Genomic DNA, 24436 nt, shown 5'->3' on the forward strand with positions numbered 1-24436 from the left:
ACCTGCACGGCGCCAAACACGCATACGACCATCATTGGCACCAAGGCAGAAGCGACTCTCATCGCTGAAGACGACACGTCTCCATTGGTCCCTCCATTCACGCCTGTCGCGACACCACTGGAGGCGGGCTGCACGATGTTGGGGCGTGAGCGGAAGACGACCTAACGGTGTACGGGACCGTAGCCCAGCTTCATGGAGACGGTTGCGAATGGTCCTCGCCGATACCCCAGGAGCAACAGTGTCCCTAATTTGCTGGGTAGTGGCGGTGCGGTTCCCTACGGCACTGCGTAGGATCCTACGGTCTTGGCGTGCATCCGTGCGTCGCTGCGGTCCGGTCCCAGGTCGACGGGCACGTGCACCTTCCGCCGACCACTGGCGACAACATCGATGTACTGTGGAGACCTCACGCCCCACGTGTTGAGCAATTCGGCGGTACGTCCACCCGGCCTCCCGCATGCCCACTATACGCCCTCGCTCAAAGTCCTTCAACTGCACATACGGTTCACGTCCACGCTGTCGCGGCATGCTACCAGTGTTAAAGACTGCGATGGAGCTCCGTATGCCACGGCAAACTGGCTGACACTGACGGCGGCGGTGCACAAATGCTGCGCAGCTAGCGCCATTCGACGGCCAACACCGCGGTTCCTGGTGTGTCCGCTGTGCCGTGCGTGTGATCATTGCTTGTACAGCCCTCTCGCAGTGTCCGGAGCAAGTATGGTGGGTCTGACACACCGGTGTCAATGTGTTCTTTTTTCCATTTCCAGGAGTGTATTTTCAACTTCTGACTTTTTGTTCGTAAAGTTTTCATTCAATTTGATGGTAATACTGTCTTCCTCTGCTCTTGGTTGACCTGTTTCTCTTTTAATAATATTCCAAATTGTTTTAATTTCATTATCAGAGTTGCTGATTTCAGACATGATACACATTCTCCTGGATTTTTTAATAACTTTTCTTAATATAACACAGTAGTTTTTATAATTTTTGATAGTTTCTGGGTCACTACTCTTTCTTGCTGTCAGATACATTTCCCTTTTCCGGTTACAAGATATTTTTATACCCTTAGTAAGCCATGGTTTGTTACAAGGTTTCTTACGAGTATATTTAACTATTTTCTTGGGGAAGCAGTTTTCAAATGCATTTACAAAAATGTCATGAAATAAATTACATTTTAAATTGGCATCAGGTTCACGGTACACCTCATCCCAGTCTAACTGCTGTAGGCTTTCCCTGAAATTTGCAATTGTTAAATCGTTGACTGAACGTACTACTTTGGAGGACTGTTTAGTATTGCTGAATGGAGCTATGTCATATATTGTAACTAGCTGTGCACCATGATCAGAAAGACCGTTCTCAACAGGCTGAGCATTTATCTGGTTAAACTTATCTTGGTCTATAAAGAAGTTATCTATCAGTGAGCTGCTATCCTTTACCACCCGAGTAGGAAAATCAATAACGGGTGTCAAATTGAAAGAACCGAGTAATACTTCAAGGTCATTTTTCCTATTACCCTCTTTCAGAGAATCTACATTGAAGTCCCCACAAATAATAATTTGCTTCCCCCTGTCTGACAGATAGCACAACAAGGAGTCCAAATTTTTCAGAAATAGATGAAAATTTCCTGATGGGGACCTATATACAGTTACAATTATAAATGTGCCTTTGTTTAATTTAAGCTCACAGGCACATGCTTCTATATGTTTCTCTACACAAAACTTTTTTGTTTCTATACTTTTTGCACAATGATAACTTTTGACATATATGGCAACTCCTCCTTTCTCCATATTTTCTCTCATTACACGTGCAGAGAGCTTATATCCACTTACATTTACCTTATCCATATCAGTAACAATGTGATGCTCAGACAGGCATAGTATATCTATTTCATTCTCAGCTTCTAAATCTTCTAAACAAACCAGAAGCTCATCTACTTTATTCTTTAAACTCCCAATATTTTGATGAAATATACTTACATTACTTTTAATTATACTTTTATGAGAACCTTTCCTTATTCTAACATTTGCAGTACTCTCCTGTCTGAGTTTCTCATTGTGCTTAGGCCTAGTTCCTATACCAGTGGTCACATGGTGTTCAGAGAGGCAGATTATGTCAATTGGGTTGGGTGACTTTAATTCATCAATGCAATTACCTAGGACTGAGATACAACTTGGTGGAGATAATATTTCTGGTGATTGGTGAAAATTTATAATTGATAGCTGTGATTGGTGATCCAATGTGCTAGAATTGTGCTGTTTAATTTCTTTCCTAAACTGAAGATTTGTTTCAATCCTGACCTCTCGTAGAACTTGACATCTTTCTGTCTTACCTATCCTAAAAATGGTGCTGCTCCAACACCTGTAACCACTGGTATTTTACCATTCATGGCAGTGCCTCCCCCCCTTAAATTTCCTGCTATTACCCCAGCCAGTTTCCCCTTCCCTTTCCTGTTGAGATGTAGGCCGTGCCTGGTATAGTCCCACCTACTGAGATAATCAACAGGAACCACACCAATATGAGCCCCCGCACCCGACCCAAGCAGCCGTTCCAACTCCAAATTAACTCTCCCGACAGAAGAGTTCAAATGAGGCCGGTCATGGCGTCTCAGGACAGATACAAATTCAACATTGGTGTGTCTCGATGCCGACGCAATCTTTACCAGGTCACACTCTATACTGTACCCAGGATCTCTGTCGATGCTGTTCCCTGGCCCTCCCACAATAACCACGGTGTCTTCCCTGGTAAATCCTTTACAAAGTGAACCTAAATCCTCTGTCACCTGATCCAGACTAGCACTTGGTTTGAAAAAATTTGTGACCTGGTATTCTGGTCCTAATTCCTCCTGCAGAAGTTGGCCTACACCTCTGGCATGAGAACTGCCTAACAACAAAACTTTCTTTCTTTTCGAAGACTTTCCTACATTCATTTTCAATTTCGTATTGAAAGTTTGTTGTGTCCTGTCTACACCTACCTCTGCTTGAGGCTCATCAGTTTCTAACTGAAGCAACAGGTCAAACTTATTTTTGACATTCACCACAAAACTGTCAGACTTAGTTCTAGGCCTGTTCCTTCTGCTACCTGTTGCCACTTCCCACCTCTCTTTGCCCTTCTCCCTCCTTAACCTGTCCAGATCTTCCCTAGCCTGATCTAGCTCAGCCTGAAGGGCAGCAATTTTTCCCTCCTGTTCCACTATCTTCCTATCTCTGCTGCAAATCCTACATAACCACTGATGAGCCTGATCCACTTTCCCAAAACCCACGCCACTGCAGTCCCCCCAGTGAAAAAAACTGCTGCATCCATCACACCAAACCCTGGAACTAACAGTTCTACGGCAAGTCAGGCACTTCTCACTCATGGCAAAAATAATACTTTAGCTAGAATAAATCAATTAAATTACCGAAAATAAAAAAACGTTACAAGAATTAAGCCTATTCACAAATGTATATAAGCAAGTTTCTGATTTAAAATTCCGCTGTTTTTCTGAGATCTGTATTAAAACAACGAAGGTATACGCTATTTATTATATATTTCACTCGATGGAATGAAAAAAGGACAATTAAACGAGATACTTTAACTTTGATTCTCCAAAAACGTTATGAGAATTAGGCCTATAAACAAATGTATATAGGCAAGTTTCTGATATAAAGTTACGCTGTTTTTCTGAAATCTGTATTAAAACAATGAAGTTATACGCTATTTACGGTAGTTTACTTATTTGTTACCGAGAAACTAGTTAAATTACCTTGAAACAAGAAACAAACACGTTTACAAAATTTAAACCTAAGCGCGACTTCGCGAAGTTACGATCTTTTCGTGTTTTCTGAAAAAATACGCAAAGAAAAGTCAAACCTTTAACGGCAAGACTAAACGATACACTAATGCACGTATTTAATTTGTTGTCAGCGTTAAACTAAATTATATTCCTGTCTAAATCACTTAACTTTCTGGAAATGGTTTCTGGCGTCACTTACTCGGCGGCCATCTTGGAACACTGTGGGCCTCTGCCACTCCTCGTGTGCCACCTAATTTGGTTAACGTTCAAGAACCGCCGATGTCGTATTGCCTAGTAGTCGTCGTAAACAACGCGTCCAGCCGGAGCGGACGGTGGCTCAAGAAAAGAAGATACGTAACAATACCAGAGGCGGGGTTGGGGTACCGCACTCTCTGACCCGCCACTGAACTCGGCAATGGTTCCTGACACACACTGACACCGTAATTCAGTTGATCAGCTGGTAGAATTTCGTTTCTTGTTCTTAAAGTATGCAGGATATCAACATGGTGGAATCGGACCTTCGGCTAGCTTTTTACGCCGGTTTATCTATGATTCCCATGCGGATCTCGTATTCCTACAAGAAGTTCAGTTTACTCGCTTTTCTCGCCCAGAATTGTGCACTGTGTTTAATGTTGCTCCTGAATGTTCCACGAGGACGTCCTTGTTTTTTAAGGAAGGTATTCCCTTTGAATGGATTGAATTTTTAATAATGGTTGAGGAATAGGGTATACTTTTCTTCACATGACCTTGATTCACCTTTATGCACCGTCCGGTTCAGGATGCCATTAGACAGCTCCCGACTTTAAAAGTAAGAGTTGCTTTCTTTGTAACGGAAAACTCTTCACAATATTTTGACAGATGGTTACTTTAATGTTTGCTGTGTCCTGTAGATCAGTCTCCCATTTTTAATTTCTGTCGGGAATTGCTATATTTAGTTCGTTGCTTGAAATGCAAGATGTCTCAGTCTGTAAATACCCGATTCTTGACAAATATACCTATTTTACTGTTACTTCTAGCAGCAGGCTTGACGATTTTATTTATCTGGTAAGACGCGTAATAGGATTTTAGCTGTCGATGTCATTGCCGACAGCTTCACTGACTACTTTGCAGTGACTGTTACTTTAAATGACGAGCGACAGTCAGTGAAATTGTTTTGACCGCGTTGGATGATAAATGTGGAGCACTTGGAGAATCCCTCTCTCGATGAGACGATCCGAGAAGTGTGGGACTGTTATCTGCATTCAACTGCGCGATACTCCTCGATTTTGGAATGATGGGTTCAGCTGACGAAGCTGAGGCTCAGAAAAACGTTGATACGATTCTGCGCTGACTGAGCATAGGGATTTCGAAGAACGCAAGAATTTTACTGCTCTCTCTGAGGTGACCTTTAAGGAAGTGCTCATGAGGCTCTGCTATGAATTACAGACGTCAGTCGTGTAGAGGCGCAGTTGTTATGGTTGAACCAGCGTCATATGGAAGGGACGAGGATGCGATCCATACCACGTTCCGTGGTAGCGGATGAACTGGTTTCTTTATATCATCTGATTCGCCGTGAGCCTTGTGCCCTGATAATACTCTAAGTTCGGAGTTGGCTTGGCCACACGGGCCGCTCGGCAAGCCGGGGCTCGTCAGCAACCGCATGGTGCCGAATATTAGCCAGACTAAGGGGGTAGAACAAGCACGTGGTCCAGGCCGACGGCGTGGCTGGGAATTCCATGTTGATGCTGTGTTGAGGAATGGGCTTTGTGTCGATGAAGGAGATTTGTATGCCGCAAGTACTAAAAATGGCGGACTTCGTGAAACCATAATGGCAGACATTTCAAAGTTCATGTAGAAATTAATAATAACCAGAGGAATCATGATACCTTAAAAACAAACATGTACATTACCATTATTTGCACTACGATTCTGATGGTGTAAACAGATTTTGAATATCTTTATTAATTTAAAGTTTATGTGACAGTAAATTGTACAAGTAACACCCTGCAAAGAATTTCCAAAATCTAAACGGTTCAACCGATTTTGTCGATCAACGTGTCTTTAGAAAGCTATTAGTGTAAACCTAATTTGGTATGAATTACAGGCATGTAACTTGAATAGTACATGAGTTATTGGAGGTAAAAGTGGTCGATTACTATTGATGGCGACAGGCCACAAGTACTCCACAGTTACATGAAAAAGCGATAGCAGTATGCTTACAAATATATTTCTTTGTCTATGTCTTTGTTCATATCTGATATATACTATTCATGAAGAAATTGGTCAAATATTTACTGTGTTTTAAAAAGCGCAGAGACATTGGGCTACTGGCCTACTTCTGTATATATTCCTTGGATATATGTTATTTTGATTTGTTTCTGTATTTAATAATGTGTGTTAGAGCGTGTTTATGGTCCAGCCATAGAAATATTTATTTAATTTCAAGTTAGTTAAATGAAAATACAGTATACAATATGTTTGTGGATGTGTGTTGGCTTGGAGACATGACGGGAGCGCTCTAGCCAATCATAGCGCTCGTTACTACGGTAAGCGACAACCGAAGTCGATGGAGAGACAGTATGGAAGTGGGGGAGGAGCATCGGGTAGCACAGGACACGGTGGAGTGCTGGACAGGAAGGCGCGACGGACGGTCGCAGGAAATACTTGGAGAGCGTTGAGCAGTTTGCGCGTGGTCGCGAGAGATAGAAATATCTCGTAGTACCGACTTGGCACTTGTGAGATTTCCTTGGTGACTGCAGTGAAGACGTAGTATGCGTTAAGAAGTGAATATATCGCGAGCTACTTTGTAGCTCATAACTAATTACGTGAAGTAGGAATCTATCGTCTCCCTGTTATTCAACTTATATTTTATTTAATTGCAGGACTATCGACACCAATAATTTCTTTTGCAGTAATAAACGGCATTCTTAAAGGTACTTCTGTTATCGTACTCATCATTTAAAGTCGTTAAAGATAGTACCGGCAGATTTTATTTAATTGTAATCTTTCATTTATTAATTTATATGTTACATTCAAAATTCGCAATTGCCAAGTAACAGGAACCTTCAACCATTTTATTCAAGTATATTTTCGTATTGTATACTGTAGACTCAGCCGTATTTGGCATGTAATGCGGCAACAACGTATCCCAGCCCCTAGACAACGAAGCCAGCCAAAACTTTTAATATTTCAACTCTGAGTCTGATGGTACGTAGTAGAGAGCCAAATTTATTTTTATTTTTTTATTTGAAAACCCGCAGCCTTGTCGTAGACGTGCGTGTATCACATCTTTACAGACTGAGGACGGTAATGATGTGACGGCACAGAATGACGTATTGCCTGCTCTACATCAGTTCTGTGGTGTTATGTATGAGGTACGCGTCAGTGTTGATACGTAATCCGATGATTTGTTTATAATCAGGATCGTAGACTTACACTAGCTCATAATGCTGCAATTTTAGATGTTTTTCAGCATGACGATAAGTATGACGTTATTGTCGGATCGCCTTCTCATAAGTCGCCGGGGTTCGACTGTCTGCTTAAGGAGAAATATGTGTGTTTTGGGTCTTTGTTAGGAACTACTTTTGAATATAATGTTAAGAAGAGGGTTTGTGCCTGGTTCGCTTAAAGCTGGCAAAATTGTGTTAATTCCTAAAAGGCAGCAACTAATAAATTTAACCCGATTACCTTATTAAATTTTGATTATAATAATGTGACGGTGGCGGTGAATAGCTGGTTGTTTCCGTTGCTGGGATAATTGTTGCTGATAATCAAAGTTGTATACCTGGTCGTACTCTTCTGAGCCTGGTAACTGAATGTTGTGATGTGATATCGGTAGGCACTGGTACGTCTGTTCCTCGTGCTCTAGCATTTTTTTTAAATTTTACAAGGTGTTCGACCGCGTCAGACATGGCTTTCTTTTGCAGATACTGGAAGCCGATGGGTTCACAACTGACGAGCGCAATCTTGTGTAGTTTGTTTACCGGTATCCAAGCCTCGACGGCAGTCAATGGCCAACTGACACCCCCGATTACCGTCCGTAGGGGTTTTCCTCAGGCAAGTCCTCTTTCATTTTCTTATTTATTCTAAACCTCTTGAACCCCTTCTTCGAAGAATTGTCGCTCAATTACAAGGATAGATATTCTTGGGCAGGACGCTCTCGGTGCGCGCATAGGCGGATGATGTAATGGTTATACTCCGTTCTCCCGCTGTGATTCCATTTCTCAAGACTACTTTGGATGTCTGTTGCCTTGTATCTGGTGCCCACATCAATGAACGCAAACGTCGATTTGTGAAACGATGGGGTTTCGATAATGTTGTCATTTCGTGGGTGACGGTGGCCGATAGACAGAAATCTTTGGGAGACATAACTGATCGCCTTCAAATTAAGTGAAGCCGTTTGGAGTGGAGCTCCAAACGGCTTCACTTAATTGGAAGTCGGTTACCACGAGGATACAAGGAGCAGTCTGGAACATGAACGGTGTTCCCTTAACCTGCTTCAGAATGTTCTGGTTCTGGATACCTTCGTTTTGTGGAAAGTATATAATATCGCTTTGTTCTTTTCCCTTCCCCCGATGATGGCTAGGAAACTAAAACAGTTGTCTAGTCGTTTCATGAACAGCGTACCCAAAACCTGCTCCAGAAAGTTCTGATTCTGGATACCTACTATTTGAGCAAAGCATATTACGTCGCTCAGATCTTTCACCTTCCCTCGTTGATGTCTAGGAAACTAAAACAGCTGTCCAGTCTAGGAAACTAAAATAGCTGTCCAGTAGCTTTTTATGGAAGTATCATATTTTTCTAATATGATACGATGTGGTTACGAGTGCGCGTTTCCTCGAGGATCTGGGGCTTTCAGATATACAAAGGAAAGCTTCTGTGTTATTTGTTGGGCGCACCGTGCTGACTATCTCTTACGCAATCCACACATTCCCGTTTCAGCTGTTTTACTGCCTGCGGCCAGGCAGTCTTGATCCGCCTGTCGATGTCGGTCAAGTGAATTTCTAGTTGAAACATGCCCGTGAATTTTATGTTGCTGTCAATTATTTGAGGGCTGGTATTCTACAGAGGCAGCACCTCATTGCCATATTTCTGTTAATGCGGGGGAGAGAAGTTGACTGTACGGTGCCTGTTGAGCGATCTTCACCGCAAACTTCTTGTTAGATGGTGTGGTTTCATCTTAGCCTTTCTATTCTACCAACGACGGTTACGTCCTCGTGTTATCACGTGATACCAATTTATTATCCACCTATGAGATCATATTTCGTATTTGATTTGGTGTCACGGATGAGCTCAATTGCTGTCCCGCTGTAAACACACTACAACGTAGATTTACCTGTCATGGTCATGAAGAGAAATGGCACTGATTAAAAAAATATTTAGCGTTCCTAACTCGATCCGTTGAGGCTGTCTTTTCATCTGATACCATATTGCGTCCAGACCACTACTACTTTCCGAAGGCAAAGTCAAACACCATTGCATGATTTTTAGGTCAAAAGGTCACTATATTCATAACATTGTAGATGGGAACCTGCTCGCCTTTCACCAGTATATTTCTAGGCGGAGTGTTTGCACCTGCCAAGGTATCGCGACTTACTCGCCAATATGTTGAACCTTATATTTCGTCGTCAAGGTATCTGTTGAGTTATGGCCCCTTTTCAGGTGCGCTGTTACATAGTTTATTTCGTTTTTGTGGCCCTGTTTGTCTTGGCTTTGTCTCATTAATGAAAAAAAATGTTGCAGGCAACGGCTAGAAATGAAACTTCCGCTTTCTTTTTTGAGTGACAGAAGACATGTAGTTTCAACTCCTTTATTTGGAGTAGCAAGTTGTAAGGGGGTTTCTTTTTCTTTTTTTTGTGATTAAGCGGTAATTTTCATGAGCGCGAGGTCTGTGCATCGATGTCGCTTGCTTCCAGTACACTTTTTTTTTTATTTCAGTACCATGTAATTCTAACAACAGATGTGTGTGGAACGCCGCGTAATTGTGTGATGACCAAGAACAGCTTATGCATATAACTCAAGTCTGGAAGTAGACACACTAAAAAAACCATGCACATGAAGGCATTCAACGTTCATTAAAGGTGCTGTATGTCTCAATAATTACTGTTTCCCTAGTTTCTATTATCATTGTCATTCGAAGGGACATTTTCTGTTAACTGCTCCAGAAACCGTTGAAAATCTGCAGAAGCTGAAACGCTTCCAAACGGTAGTCCTTAAAACTGGAAAAACCTAAGTGAGTATTTGCACAAAGTTTTGCCTGGACTCCTCCTTCAGCTGTAACTGTACAATATGCTTCTCGAAAATCTATTTTTGATAAGTATGTGCCTTGTCACAGTGTATCACGTTCCTGTGGACATAGAAGAGGAAAATACACTCCTGGAAATGGAAAACAGAACACATTGACACCGGTGTGTCAGACCCACCATACTTGCTCCGGACAGTGCGAGAGGGCTGTACAAGCAATGATCACACGCACGGCACAACGGACACACCAGGAACCACGGTGTTGGCCGTCGAATGGCGCTAGCTGCGCAGCATTTGTGCACCGCCGCCGTCAGTGTCAGCCAGTTTGCCGTGGCATACGGAGCTCCATCGCAGTATTTAACACTGGTAGCATGCCGCGACAGCGTGGACGTGAACCGTATGTGCAGTTGACGGACTTTGAGCGAGGGCGTATAGTGGGCATGCGGGAGGCCGGGTGGACGTACCACCGAATTGCTCAACACGTGGGGCGTGAGGTCTCCACAGTACATCGATGTTGTCGCCAGTGGTCGGCGGAAGGTGCACGTGCCCGTCGACCTGGGACCGGACCGCAGCGACGCACGGATGCACGCCAAGACCGTAGGATCCTACGCAGTGCCGTAGGGGACCGCACAGCCACTTCCCAGTAAATTAGGGACACTGTTGCTCCTGGGGTATCGGCGAGGACCATTCGCAACCGTCTCCATGAAGCTGGGCTACGGTCCCGCACACCGTTAGGCCGCCTTCCGCTCACGCCCCAACATCGTGCAGCCCGCCTCCAGTGGTGTCGCGACAGGCGTGAATGGAGGGACGAATGGAGACGTGTCGTCTTCAGCGATGAGAGTCGCTTCTGCCTTGGTGCCAATGATGGTCGTATGCGTGTTTGGCGCCGTGTAGGTGAGCGCCACAATCAGGACTGCTTACGACCGAGGCACACAGGGCCAACACCCGGCATCATGGTGTGGGGAGCGATCTCCTACACTGGCCGTACACCACTGGTGATCGTCGAGGGGACACTGAATAGTGCACGGTACATCCAAACCGTCATCGAACCCATCGTTCTACCATTCCTAGACCGGCAAGGGAACTTGCTGTTCCAACAGGACAATGCACGTCCGCATGTATCCCGTGCCACCCAACGTGCTCTAGAAGGTGTAAGTCAACTACCCTGGCCAGCAAGATCTCCGGATCTGTCCCCCATTGAGCATGTTTGGGACTGGATGAAGCGTCGTCTCACGCGGTCTGCACGTCCAGCACGAACGCTGGTCCAACTGAGGCGCCAGGTGGAAATGGCATGGCAAGCCGTTCCACAGGACTACATCCAGCATCTCTACGATCGTCTCCATGGGAGAATAGCAGCCTGCATTGCTGCGAAATGTGGATATACACTGTACTAGTGCCGACATTGTGCATGCTCTGTTGCCTGTGTCTATGTGCCTGTGGTTCTGTCAGTGTGATCATGTGATGTATCTGTCCCCAGGAATGTGTCAATAAAGTTTCCCCTTCCTGGGACAATGAATTCACGGTGTTCTTATTTCAATTTCCAGGAGTGTAATTTAATTGTTTTATCTTAATGTCAGCACACAAACGTAGATCACTTGAAGGATTCTTCACAATGACCAAAGGTGATGCCCACTGGCTTGCAGAAACGGGATAAATAAGCCCGCTTCCTTCCCATCTTTGCAATTCCTGAGTAACTTGCACACGTAATGCATAGGGGGCACATCGTGCGACAAAAATTCGCGGCTGTGCAGTGTCCGTCACAGTGACGTGTGCTTGAAAGACTTTGTCCTTCCTATACACGGTTCCAATAGTTCCTTGTACTTACTACACAAGTCAGAAACGTTAGTGTGAGACACAGAAACACTGATTTGCACCACATTGACCTGAATGCACAAAATGAACGAATCAAATGAATCAAAGTCAAATACATTTACACTGTTTTTAAAACTGAGTACATAGAAAGAAGCAAACCTTGTCACTCCATGAAAAATCTCGCAAACTACACACACAAGGGACTGTAATATCCTGACTATTTCAGGTAGATAAAATAGAGATAGGTTGCTGTAGTAGTGGGCTACCAGTTCTGTCGTAAGTGTCTTTATTTATCACGGAAACAGAAGCAACAGTACATTAATTGCATTTTGTTCCAATTTTAAATGAATAAAATGTTTCTTGGAGGGTCGGCTTATTACAGCGGAGTATTTCCGTAATCCAGAAGTACTTAGTGTCTTGCCTGAGTGAGGAGTATGGTCTGCGCTGTTTAGAACTGTTAACATCGTTGCTGTGGCCGCCGCGAGCTAGCACGTGGCGGTTGTTGCCGTTGCCTCGCCTTCAGCATAAACATGCAGTCTGAATGTGACCTTCCCGTCCACATTGAAATACCCTGTGTGCTACGAAACTGAAAATTTTTACTTGTACTCTTCTTACTGCTTGTCTGAGCACAACTTGACTACTGTTCTGTACGTGACACTGAGTGTCTGGTCAACCATGAACAAGTGAAACACAAGGAGCCTCTGTTAAGCCTACAACTGTTTGAGATTCCACAATAGGCATTATTGTTTTTAAATCAAGGTCTGACAGTTTTAGAATTGTAGTACAATTGCTTGCGTCACATAAATTACGCGTCATGGCATTATGCATTATTATGTCACTATAGTTCAATATTACTGTGTCTGATGAGGTCTCTGATTTCCCTATCCACTGTTTGAATGTCTGAGCCAGCTGCTACTTCGGGTGGAAAACTTCAAAACGAGCAGGTGCTCCAGCGACTTGGCTGTCAGAATATTCATCTAGCATTTTCACAAGCTCGTCGTAGATGGCTTTCTAGGGAACAGTTTCGTCACAGGGTTTCATACAAAGGCAATACGCTGCAGCACCAATGGAGGACGAAAAGTAAGCATTGCGCTCCTTACCTCTTATGTAGTAGATGGCGAAGTGTGCCTCTAACTGCGCCCTGTAGTACATTCTTCGTTCTGGCTGTGGCATGGGCGAAATTTCGGAGCAGCTAGCGGCGGGGGCGCGGCTTGTTTATTGAGTAAGGACATTGGTTATTCAACAGTGAACAATAGGTGTTCCATCTTTTGCACCTAAAACAGTGAAATTTGGGTTGCACACTTTCCTGTGAAGGCACACACATTATGACATAGCAAAAAGGGAAACAGTGAGAAAAACGTGAGTAACTCTCTCACAGACAGACATCTGGCGTTGCTATTCGTTGAAACCAAGTGAAACTACGTTCGCCAGCCCACAACTGTGGGTTCTTTGACTGCGCTGAGAGAAGGCCCAAAACATATGAAGTATGAGAACACTTTATCACATAAATGGATACACGATTAGCTTAAATTTGACACACTTCCTTACCACAGGAGTACTGGATAATTTACAGCTCTCATGGACTAGCAAGGAAAACTTGATACACAAATTAATAAATTATTCTCTTGCGGTACAACATTTCACATTCAAATGGACAAGTCAATCGCAAACTTCAACAATCAGGTTGGTCGTAGACAAGGATGTTGACTGCTCGCTGTAGGTGAGGTCTTAAACTAGGGAGAGTTCTTGATAACTCGACACTACATCGATCTCAGAGTGAGGACGCCGCTTAGTTGATAATGGAAGCGTGGTCTTCAGGAGCACCCCCCATAGGTTGCTGCTGATTGTAGTGGGCCTTCGCTAATGTCTATGGTTTCGATTTGCATTGCCAACTATGATGTGGTAATGCGATCTCCGCATGATACCACAATTATAATGTGGATATTTAATCTATAATGACGTAATGATTGATTCTGTTTTACCTTTGCTTGTTTTGGAACACCAGCTTTAAAGAACTGTACAGTTTTACCTGTACCAAACAACTTGGAGTTAACTTGTCGACTACCGACAGTAAGTGGTTATTAATTACTTTGCACATACATCTACATCTACATCGATACTCTGCCAATCACATTTAAGGGCCTTGCAGAGGGTTCATCGAACCACCTTCACAATCATCTACACTCCTGGAAATTGAAATAAGAACACCGTGAATTCATTGTCCCAGGAAGGGGAAACTTTATTGACACATTCCTGGGGTCAGATACATCACATGATCACACTGACAGAACCACAGGCACATAGATACAGGCAACAGAGCATGCACAATGTCGGCACTAGTACAGTGTATATCCACCTTTCACAGCAATGCAGGCTGCTATTCTCCCATGGAGACGATCGTAGAGATGCTGGATGTAGTCCTGTGGAACGGCTTGCCATGCCATTTCCACCTGGCGCCTCAGTTGGACCAGCGTTCGTGCTGGACGTGCAGACCGCGTGAGACGACGCTTCATCCAGTCCCAAACATGCTCAATGGGGGACAGATCCGGAGATCTTGCTGGCCAGGGTAGTTGACTTACACCTTCTAGAGCACGTTGGGTGGCACGGGATACATGCGGACGTGCATTGTCCTGTTGGAACAGCAAGTTCCCTTGCCGGTCTAGGAATGGTAGAACGATGGGTTCGATGACGGTTTGGATGTACCGTGCACTATTCAGTGTCCCCTCGACGATCACCAGTGGTGTACGGCCAGTGTAGGAGATCGCTCCCCACACCATGATGCCGGGTGTTGGCCCTGTGTGCCTCGGTCGTATGCAGTCCTGATTGTGGCGCTCACCTGCACGGCGCCAAACACGCATACGACCATCATTGGCACCAAGGCAGAAGCGACTCTCATCGCTGAAGACGACACGTCTCCATTCGTCCCTCCATTCACGCCTGTCGCGACACCACTGGAGGCGGGCTGCACGATGTTGGGGAGTGAGCGGAAGACGGCCTAACAGTGTGCGGGAGCGTAGCCCAGCTTCATGGAGACGGTTGCGAATGGTCCTCGCCGATACCCCAGGAGCAACAGTGTCCCTAATTTGCTGGGAAGTGGCTGTGCGGTCCCCTACGGCACTGCGTAGGATCCTACGGTCTTGGCGTGCATCCGTGCGTCGCTGCGGTCCGGTCCCAGGTCGACGGGCACGTGCACCTTCCGCCGACCACTGGCGACAACATCGATGTACTGTGGAGACCTCACGCCCCGCGTGTTGAGCAATTCGGCGGTACGTCCACCCGGCCTCCCGCATGCCCACTATACGCCCTCGCTCAAAGTCCGTCAACTGCACATACGGTTCACGTCCACGCTGTCGCGGCATGCTACCAGTGTTAAAGACTGCGATGGAGCTCCGTATGCCACGGCAAACTGGCTGACACTGACGGCGGCGGTGCACAAATGCTGCGCAGCTAGCGCCATTCGACGGCCAACACCGCGGTTCCTGGTGTGTCCGCTGTGCCGTGCGTGTGATCATTGCTTGTACAGCCCCCTCGCAGTGTCCGGAGCAAGTATGGTGGGTCTGACACACCGGTGTCAATGTGTTCTGTTTTCCGTTTCCAGGAGTGTATTATTCCTACCTCGTACAGCGCGGGGAAAGAACGAACACCTATATCTTTCCGTACGAGCTCTAATATACCTTATTTTATCGTGGTGATTGTTTCTCCTTATGTAGGTTGCTGTCAACAAAATATTTTTGCGTTAAGAGGAGAAAGATGGTGACTGGAATTTCGTGAGAAGATTCAAATGGTTCAAATGGCTCTGAGCACTATGGGACTCAACTGCTGAGGTCATTAGTCCCCTAGAACTTAGAACTAGTTAAACCTAACTAACCTAAGGACATCACAAACATCCATGCCCGAGGCAGGATTCGAACCTGCGACCGTAGTGGTCCTGCGGTTCCAGACTGCAGCGCCTTTAACCGCACGGCCACTTCGGCCGGCTGAGAAGATTCCGTCGCAACGAAAGACGCCATTCTTTTAATGATATCCAGCCCAAATCCTGTATCGTTTCAGAGACACTCTCTCGGATATTTCGCGATAATACAAAACGTGCTACCCGTCTTTGACCTTTTTCAATGTACTCTGTGAGTCCTATCTGGTAAGGATCCCACACCCCGCACCAGTATTCTGAAAGAGGACGGACAATTGTAGTGTAGGCAGTCTCCTTATTAGATTGTTACATTTCCTAAGTGTCGTGCCAATAAAACGCAGTCTTTGGTTAGCCTTCCCCACAACGTTTTCTGGGTGTTCTTTCCAATGTAAGTGATTCGTAATTGTAATTCCTAGGTATTTAGTTGAATTAACGGCCTTCAAAAAAATGTTCAAATGTGTGTGAAATCGTATGGGACTTAACTGCTAAGGTCATCAGTCCCTAATCTTACACACTACTTAACTTAAATTATCCTAAGGACAAACACACACACCCATGCCCGAGGGAGGACTCGAACCTCCGCCTGGACCAGCCTCATAACGGCCTTCAGATTTGACTGATTTATAGTGTAACCGAAGTTTAACGAATTACTTCTAGCACTCATTTGGATGACCTCACACTTATCTTTGTTTATGGTCAATGGCCAATACTTGCTCCATTCAGATAATTTTTCTAAATCGTTTTGCAGTTTGTTTTGAACTTCTGATGACTTTAATAGACGATAAACGACAACGTCATATGCAAATAACCTCAGACGTCTGCTCTGATTATCTCCTAATTCGGTATATAGATAAGGAACAGCAAAGGGCCTATAACACTACCTTGGGGAACGCCATAAATCACTTCTATTTTATTCTAAGACTTTCCGTCAGTTAGTAAGAGCTGTGACCTCTCTAACAGGAAATCACAAATCCAGTCACATAACTGAGACAATATTCGATAAGCACGTAATTTCACTACAAGCCGCTTGTGTGGCGCAATGTCAAAAGCCTTCTGGAAATCCAGAAATACAGAATCGATCTGAAATCCCTTGTCAGTAGCACTGAACGCTTCATGAGAAAGAAGATCTAGTTGTTTCCACAAGAACGATGTTCTCTAAACCCATGTTCACCGTGTCAATAGACCGTTTCCTTCGAGGTAATTCATAATCCTCGAACACAATATTGGTTCCAAAATCCTACTGCATATCAACTTTACGAGATGGGCCTGTAATTAAGTAGATGACTCCTACTACCTTTCTTGAATATTGATGTGATCTGTGCTACATTCCAGTCTTTGGGTACGGATCTTTCGTCGAGCGAACGGTTGTATATGATTGTTAAGTATGGAGCTAATGCATCAGTAAACTCTGAAGGGAACCTAACTGGTATGCAGTCTGGACCAGAAGACTTGCTTTTATTACGTGATTTACGTTGCTCCACTACTCCGAGGATATTTACTTATACGTTACTCATGTTGGCAGCTGTTCTTTATTCCAGTTCTGAAATATATACTTCGTCCTCTTTTGTGAAGGAATTTCGGAAGACTACTTTGGCAGCACTGTCTTCGATAGTATCTCCATTGCTATTGCGCAGAGAAGGCACTGATTGTTTCATGCCGCTAACACGCTTCACATACGACCAGAATCTCTTTGGATTTTCTGTCAAGTTTCGGGACTAAGTTTCGTTGTGAAAACTGTTATAAGCAACTTACATTGAATTCCTCGCTGAATTTCGAGCTTCTGTAAAAGATCGCCAATCTTGGGGATTTTGCGCCTGTTTAAATCTGGCATGCTGGTTTCGTTGTTTCTGCAACAGTGTTCTGACCCATTTTGTGTACCAATGAGGATCAGCTCCGTCGTTTGTTAATTTATTTGGTATTGATCTCTCAACGTCTGCCGATACTATTTCTTTGAATTCAAGCCACATCTGGTCTACACTTATATTATTAATTTGGAAGGAGTGGAGATGGTCTCTCAGCAAGGCGCGAGTGAATTTTTATCTACTTCTTTGAATACGTATATTTTTTTAGGGGTTACAATATTCAGTATCGCTACGAAAACCCTGTGTTCACTAATCCCTGTATCGGTTTTGATTCTCGTTATTAACTCAGGATTATTTGTAGCTAAGAGGCCAAGTGTGTTTTCACAACCGTTTACTATTCGCGTGGGCTCATGAACAAACTGCTCGAAATAATTTCCAGAGAATGCGTTTAGCACAATTTCGGATGTTTTTTTATGCCTACCTCCGGAATTAAATATGTATTTTGGCCAACACATCGAGGGTAAATTGAAGTCATCACCAACTATTATAGTATGAGTTGGGCACTTGTTTGAACTCAAACTCAAGTTTTTTTAAATCTTTCAGCAACTGTATCCATTGAATTGGGTGCCAAAAAGGATCCAATTTGCACGATTCTTTTGGATGACTAACAGTTTCATTTTCATACAAGACAGCTCGAGTATGTTGAGCATCCACCACGTTCTGTTCTGATAACTCTATAACACAGGGCTATAAGGTTATCTTGTTCTGAAGTCAGTCTGATGATATTCCTCAGCCCTGGGCTATACTGGCTGTATTAGACTTCTGTTATCGGTTTCTGAGTGTCCTCCATTTTACAGTACAGGTAGCGTTCCCTCCTATATGATTCTGTAATGCCAGTAGTTCCCCAAGAGAGGTGGTTACCAGTACTGCGTATGAGCCTGCACTTTTTTTAATGCGAAGAACTATTAAAGAAATTAATAGCGATTTAAAAAGGTATATTACACTTGTCGTTCAATACACCTGGATTGTAGATGTCTTGCCAAGTTAGTACTTCGACAATGGCTTTAAATGTCTGCAGTGAAAATGAAGTCATATCTCTATATTTATATTTACTGCTTTGAGACATGCTCTGCCTCGATTTTTCTCAGTATTACGATCAGTGCTTCGTGGCCTTACAGATCGTTATTATTCTTTTCTCACACTATACCGAACAACTAGCTAAAGAGCTACGACGATACTGTCTATTATCGTGCAACAGTTTCCATGAATTTGATCTGACGAGTTTACTGTCTTATCCTAGTTGTAAGACACTGAGGATCTTCTTACTACCATTGCCTTTGATTCCTCTAAAGTCTCTTCCGAACTGCATGCATTGCTAACGTGTAACTCACTAGGACCCAGTTATCGTATTAAATGACCATGATAATACGGTCAGCCTGTTTATGTGCTCGAGATACAAACTAGGAACCATACTTAATTGTATGGACTATGGCAAATTCCGCTACGCATAGACGCACAAACAAACAAATGGATGCATCACGTCCAATAGGCGCCTGTCACTAGCGAAACGCTCTCTGATGCACTGTAGCAGTTTGGTGGGCATATAATTAATGTCACATTTCACCGTGCTGTGTAGATCAGTTGAGGTATTTCAAACGATCGTAGATTTTTGCCACTTTTTCATAGGTTCCTAGCGTGAGGTAAACGAATTCCCTACTTGGAGTTATTAGCTCGAGAAATAGCACAAAGTCTTTAATTTTTTAAACAGTACACTCGTTACTGTGGAAGATCAATTGGACCAGATGAAGTATATACAAAGATTCTCTAACTTATAGATACAGACAATTCTGAAATCATTGTAAAGTAGCTAAATCGTACGTGTAACATTAGTAACATACCGGCAGAATGCCTGAAGGTTGCTAAAAACTGCAGTGACCACAGACCGCTACGGTCGCAGGTTCGAATCCTGCCTCGGGCATGGATGTGTGTGCCGTCCTTAGGTTAGTTAGATTTAAGTAATTCTATGTTCTAGGGACCGATGACCTTAGAAGTTGAGTCCCATAGTGCTCAGAGCAATTTGCAGTGACCACAGAGTAATCAGTGTAATGAGCAATACCCTCAAAGGGTTCTTACGACTACTGCTCAGACGCCTATTCAAACGTCAGTGTAGCACAGTTTCGTTTTAAGAGTAGTCTTTGGACCATCAGCGTATTGCTTTGTATTCTTTATTGTGGTACAAACGTGTCTGAACCAACAAGGCGTTGCCTGATTTATAAATTATGAAAAGCATTACGTAATAATAAAACCTCCATCATTACTGATCAACTCTGATTCTTAGGGTCACCCACTTTTGTATCTATGTTAGTTGTAATATTTTCTAACCGCTCACCATTTCCACAGCAATGGTGACTTTCAAAGTAGGGAAGTAACTTTATAAATTTTATAAGGCAGCGTAACAGCAAGTTAAATGAAAATTTTTTCAAAATTCCTATGGCCTAATGCCCACCACGAAAGCTGTGACTAATGGACGGTAGGGAGCGGGTTGACTACCTCTGGGATAGGTAGTGAAGACATCAACATTGTTGAAAAACTGTTCTGAGATCAAATCGTTCACAAGAACGTTGGTGACCAATTTGTGGCTTATATAATAATAGGAAACAATGTGATATAAGGATTTCTATTATATTCACACTGTTAAAACTATAATCTGAAGCCATTTTTCGAGATGCGTTGGAGGACATCTGCAATAAAATCAAGATCAGTACTACATGTTTAAACAGCAACCGTTATGCAGGTGACCGTGCAGTACTAGCAGATAAAAGAGAAGACATTCTACCTCTCCTAAACAGAATCAGCATCAGAGATGCTTAGATTTAATACACGGTTCCAGGAAAAGTAATATGGTCACTATCAAGAAGATAATAATCAACGCGACTATTGACCCAGATGGGAACAAACGTAAGAGAGCCGTCAAAATGAAATACCTGGGATACAGGCTTAGGGAAGCACGGATCATGACATAAAGATAAAAAATTAGGATGATCCCTACAAGGCCAGCAGTTCAAACAATAAAATATGTAACATGTGATGGTGCTGTGGGAAAGAAAGCAGTTATCGGTATGTCTAGTGAGACGAGCGCGGTAAGCATTTTACTCGTTTTTCTGCGTAGGTCATGACGGGATAACCTGAAACAAGGCGTGAACAGAGTGTACAAAGACTGCGAAATAATATTATGTAAATTAAATGTTTAAATATTGTTGCAAAAGCTTTTTCATTTTACGTATAACTAAACCAATTGCAAAGGTATCTGAAATTTGCGTTTAACAGGTAGTTCGGGACGCCAATCATGATGGAAGCATACTGGATGTGGTGGTAACGTATAGCCCTGACTTCTTTGAGCAGGATCACATTAAAAATGGTTGTCAGTGGCCCTGAGACAGTTGAACTAAAGAAACATCTAATGAAACAGACTACTGCACAACAGGCGTAAAAAACGCATATGGCCATATATAGTGATATTCTGAATCAAACGTATATGGGCGTCAAATGGGAAATTCGCGAAGGATTCAGCCAATACCGTAGCAGAACATTGTCGAAATATTCCTCACAGTCCACAGCTCGTGGTCGTGCGGTAGCGTTCTCGCTTCCCGCCCCCGGATTCCTGGGTTCGATTCCCGGCGGGGTCAGGGAATTTCTCTGCCTCGTGATGACTGGGTGTTGTGTGATGTCCTTAGGTTAGTTAGGTTTAAGTAGTTCTAAGTTCTAGGGGACTGATGACCTCAGATGTTAAGTCCCATAGTGCTCAGAGCCATTTGAACCATTTTTTTATTCCTCACAAACACGAAAAAATTCTGGTTTTACTCATAGGCTGTTAGTAGTACTACAGTTGGTATCCAGACACTAATGACCAGGGCAGGATCTGAAACTGAGCGTATCAAAGAGAAAGTATAAATACTTGTGGCAGTTCTCAAATGTTCCTTTCACAAAAGGAAACTCAGGAGTATTGACGCAATATAATTACCGCACCACTGTCAAAGGTGAATGGCTTAGCTATTAGTGTCAGTGGCGCTGAAAAACAGCAGAAATCATTAAAGTTAAATAAAGCTTTAATGCTTGATGGAATCCCTATCAGATTATATACAGAATTTGTGACTGAGCTACCCCTCATATTAACCACAATATGCTGAAAATCCCTCGAATATAAACCTTTATCCACTTGGTGCAAGAAAGTATGGGTCACACATTTCTACAAGAAGAGCTACATAAGAGATCAATAAACCTAACGTCCAGCATTCTTGAAATTCATTTGTTGTGTAATAATAGAATATATTCCGTACTCAATTGTCTGAGGCACCTCGAAGAGAATGACCTCCTGAATGCAAAATAGCAGAGATTCTAAAAACACTGCTGCCGGAGTGGCCGAGCGGTTCTAGGCGCTACAGTCTGGAACCGCGCGACCGCTGCGGTCGCAGGTTCGAATCCTGCCTCGGGCATGGATGTGTGTAATGTCCTTAGGTTAGTTAGGTTCAAGTAGTTCTAAGTTCTAGGGGACTGATGACCTGAGAATTTCAGTCCCATAGTGCTCAGAACCATTTGAACCATTTTTTTTTTCTAAAAACACTGATCATGTTAAACTCGACTCACGCTTTTCTCACATGTGATACTATGCCACTGATCAAGGCATCCTGGTTGATGCAGAGTTTCTTGGCTTCCAAATGGCAGAGTCAGTACCAAACACAGTCTTATTATCGAAAGTACGACCATATGGGATATTAAGCGAGATTTGTGACAGGATTGATGATTTCTTGACCGGAAGAACAAATTATTTCTTCTTGGATGGAGATTATTTGACAGAGGCAGATGCAACTTCAGGTGTGTCCCATGTAAATGTTTTGAGACTTTTGACGTATATTTTGTATGCTGATGACCTAACAGACAACATTAATACTCGTCTAAGACATTTAGTAGATGACCCTGTTTTCGATAATAAAGTACTGTCTGCAAATAGATGCACGGTTATTCCTCAAGACATAGATAAAATTTCACAAAGATGCAAAGATTGTCATCTTCCTTTACACTGAGGCCACAAATGTTATGGGATAGCGATGTGAACATATACAGATGGCAGCAGTACCGCATACACAGTGTATAGAAGGGCAGTGCATTGGCAGAGTTGTCTTTCACGCTCACAATTTATATTTATTGGCGAACAGTAGGATAATTTATTGTTAGGCAGGTTTTACATCTGGCCTATCGCAGCAACAGACCAGTGGGAAATGTTGGGTGTGGAAGAGAGAAAGAAACCTTGGGAACTGGTGGAAAAGAGGTACTGAACAGAGGGAAAGATAGACGATGACGTGAATTACTGAAAAATTAAAAAAGGAAGATGCAAGAGTAACTAGGAGAAGAAGTGAATGCTCGAGTCACTGTTTTCCAAAGAGTATTTGCGATACATGTCAATTTTGGAGGAGGCACAGGTTATGAGGATTGTAAAAGAAAATGTTTCATTTTCTTCTCATGAATAACGCGTACTGAATTGTGCATAGAATGCAAGGTAGCATGTTTAAGAGGCTAACAGCAACTATGAGGAAAAGTTTGCCTCACACATATGAGGTACTGGCAACACCAGCTTTTATGTAGTGTTCTAAGTGCTGACAGACAAGCACCACTGCGTGAAATTACCACAGAAATCAATGTGGGGCATACGACGAACGTATCTGTTAGGACAGCGTGGAGAACCTTAGCGTTAATGGGCTATGGCAGCAAACGACCGACTCAAGTGCCTTTGCTAACAACACGACACTGCCTGCAGGATTTCCACTGGGCTAGTGTGCTTACCGCTGCATATTGGTTGGACCCTAAACGACACGAAAACCATGACCTGGTCAGGTGAGCCCCGATTTTAGTTGGTAAGAGCTGGTAATAGCGGTCGAGTGTGGCGAGGACCCCATGAAGCCATGGACCAAAGGTGTCAACAATGCACTGTGCAAGCTGGTGATGGCATCGTAATGGTGTCGAATGAGTTAACGGGAAACGGATTGGATCCTCTAGAGATCGCCTGTTCGATTCACCTTCTCAACATGCACGTAGTTTGATGCAGATTTTCTTGTGAAGGCTTTTACCACTATCCATGTCGCTAACCCAATATCTAGTTTTTTGAAAGACGCAGTGTTCCACCGTCACATCTATTCAAGACAGACGAAGCATCGCCTACTCACTACTGCTCAAAACAAAACAAATGAATCATCTCATACCCACTCCATCGCTCCCCTCACTCCACGAAGGAAGCGTATCACATCTAGCATACGGAATGACTGGAATCGAGAAACAATGTGATCAACGTATCATTCTGAGTGATCAACTTTGAAGTTAGAGTTTCAGCAGGTAAATTAATGTTATCATTTGCTAGAATGACATGCACTCTTAGCACCTGCCTCAAAACACGTAGTGTACTTTACGGAAAACTTTTTAATCTCGATTGTGGCAGATTTCTACAGAAAGACACTTCAGAGAGGACTGCAACCGAGACATAGTGTATGGACATGTAACTGTTATTCTGGAGAAATTTCGGCACCATACGAGAGCTTTCACAAATAGATGTGGCATACTAGAACAACAAACTGCTTTAAAGATCTTGTTGTTGACTATTATATCATAACCTATCCCCTTCCTTTATGAAAGGAATTTCAAGGAATTATCCTCACAAGTTTTATTTTTAGTATGCCTTCTGATTTCGTAGATCGACAATTCTAGGAAGTTTGAAATGTGAAATAAAATGCGTTTAATATCGTCCTGTTCAACTCAAACGACCACGAAAGTTCGCACTGTAATGCAAGCAAGAAAGATTCGTGAAATATTGTTGTGACTTGCATTCTCTTCTAGCTAGTTTTAAAAGCGTAAAATTAGCAACCACCATTAAACAACGGA

This window comes from Schistocerca americana, chromosome X (assembly GCF_021461395.2).
Source record: "Schistocerca americana isolate TAMUIC-IGC-003095 chromosome X, iqSchAmer2.1, whole genome shotgun sequence".
NCBI lineage: Eukaryota > Metazoa > Arthropoda > Insecta > Orthoptera > Acrididae > Schistocerca > Schistocerca americana.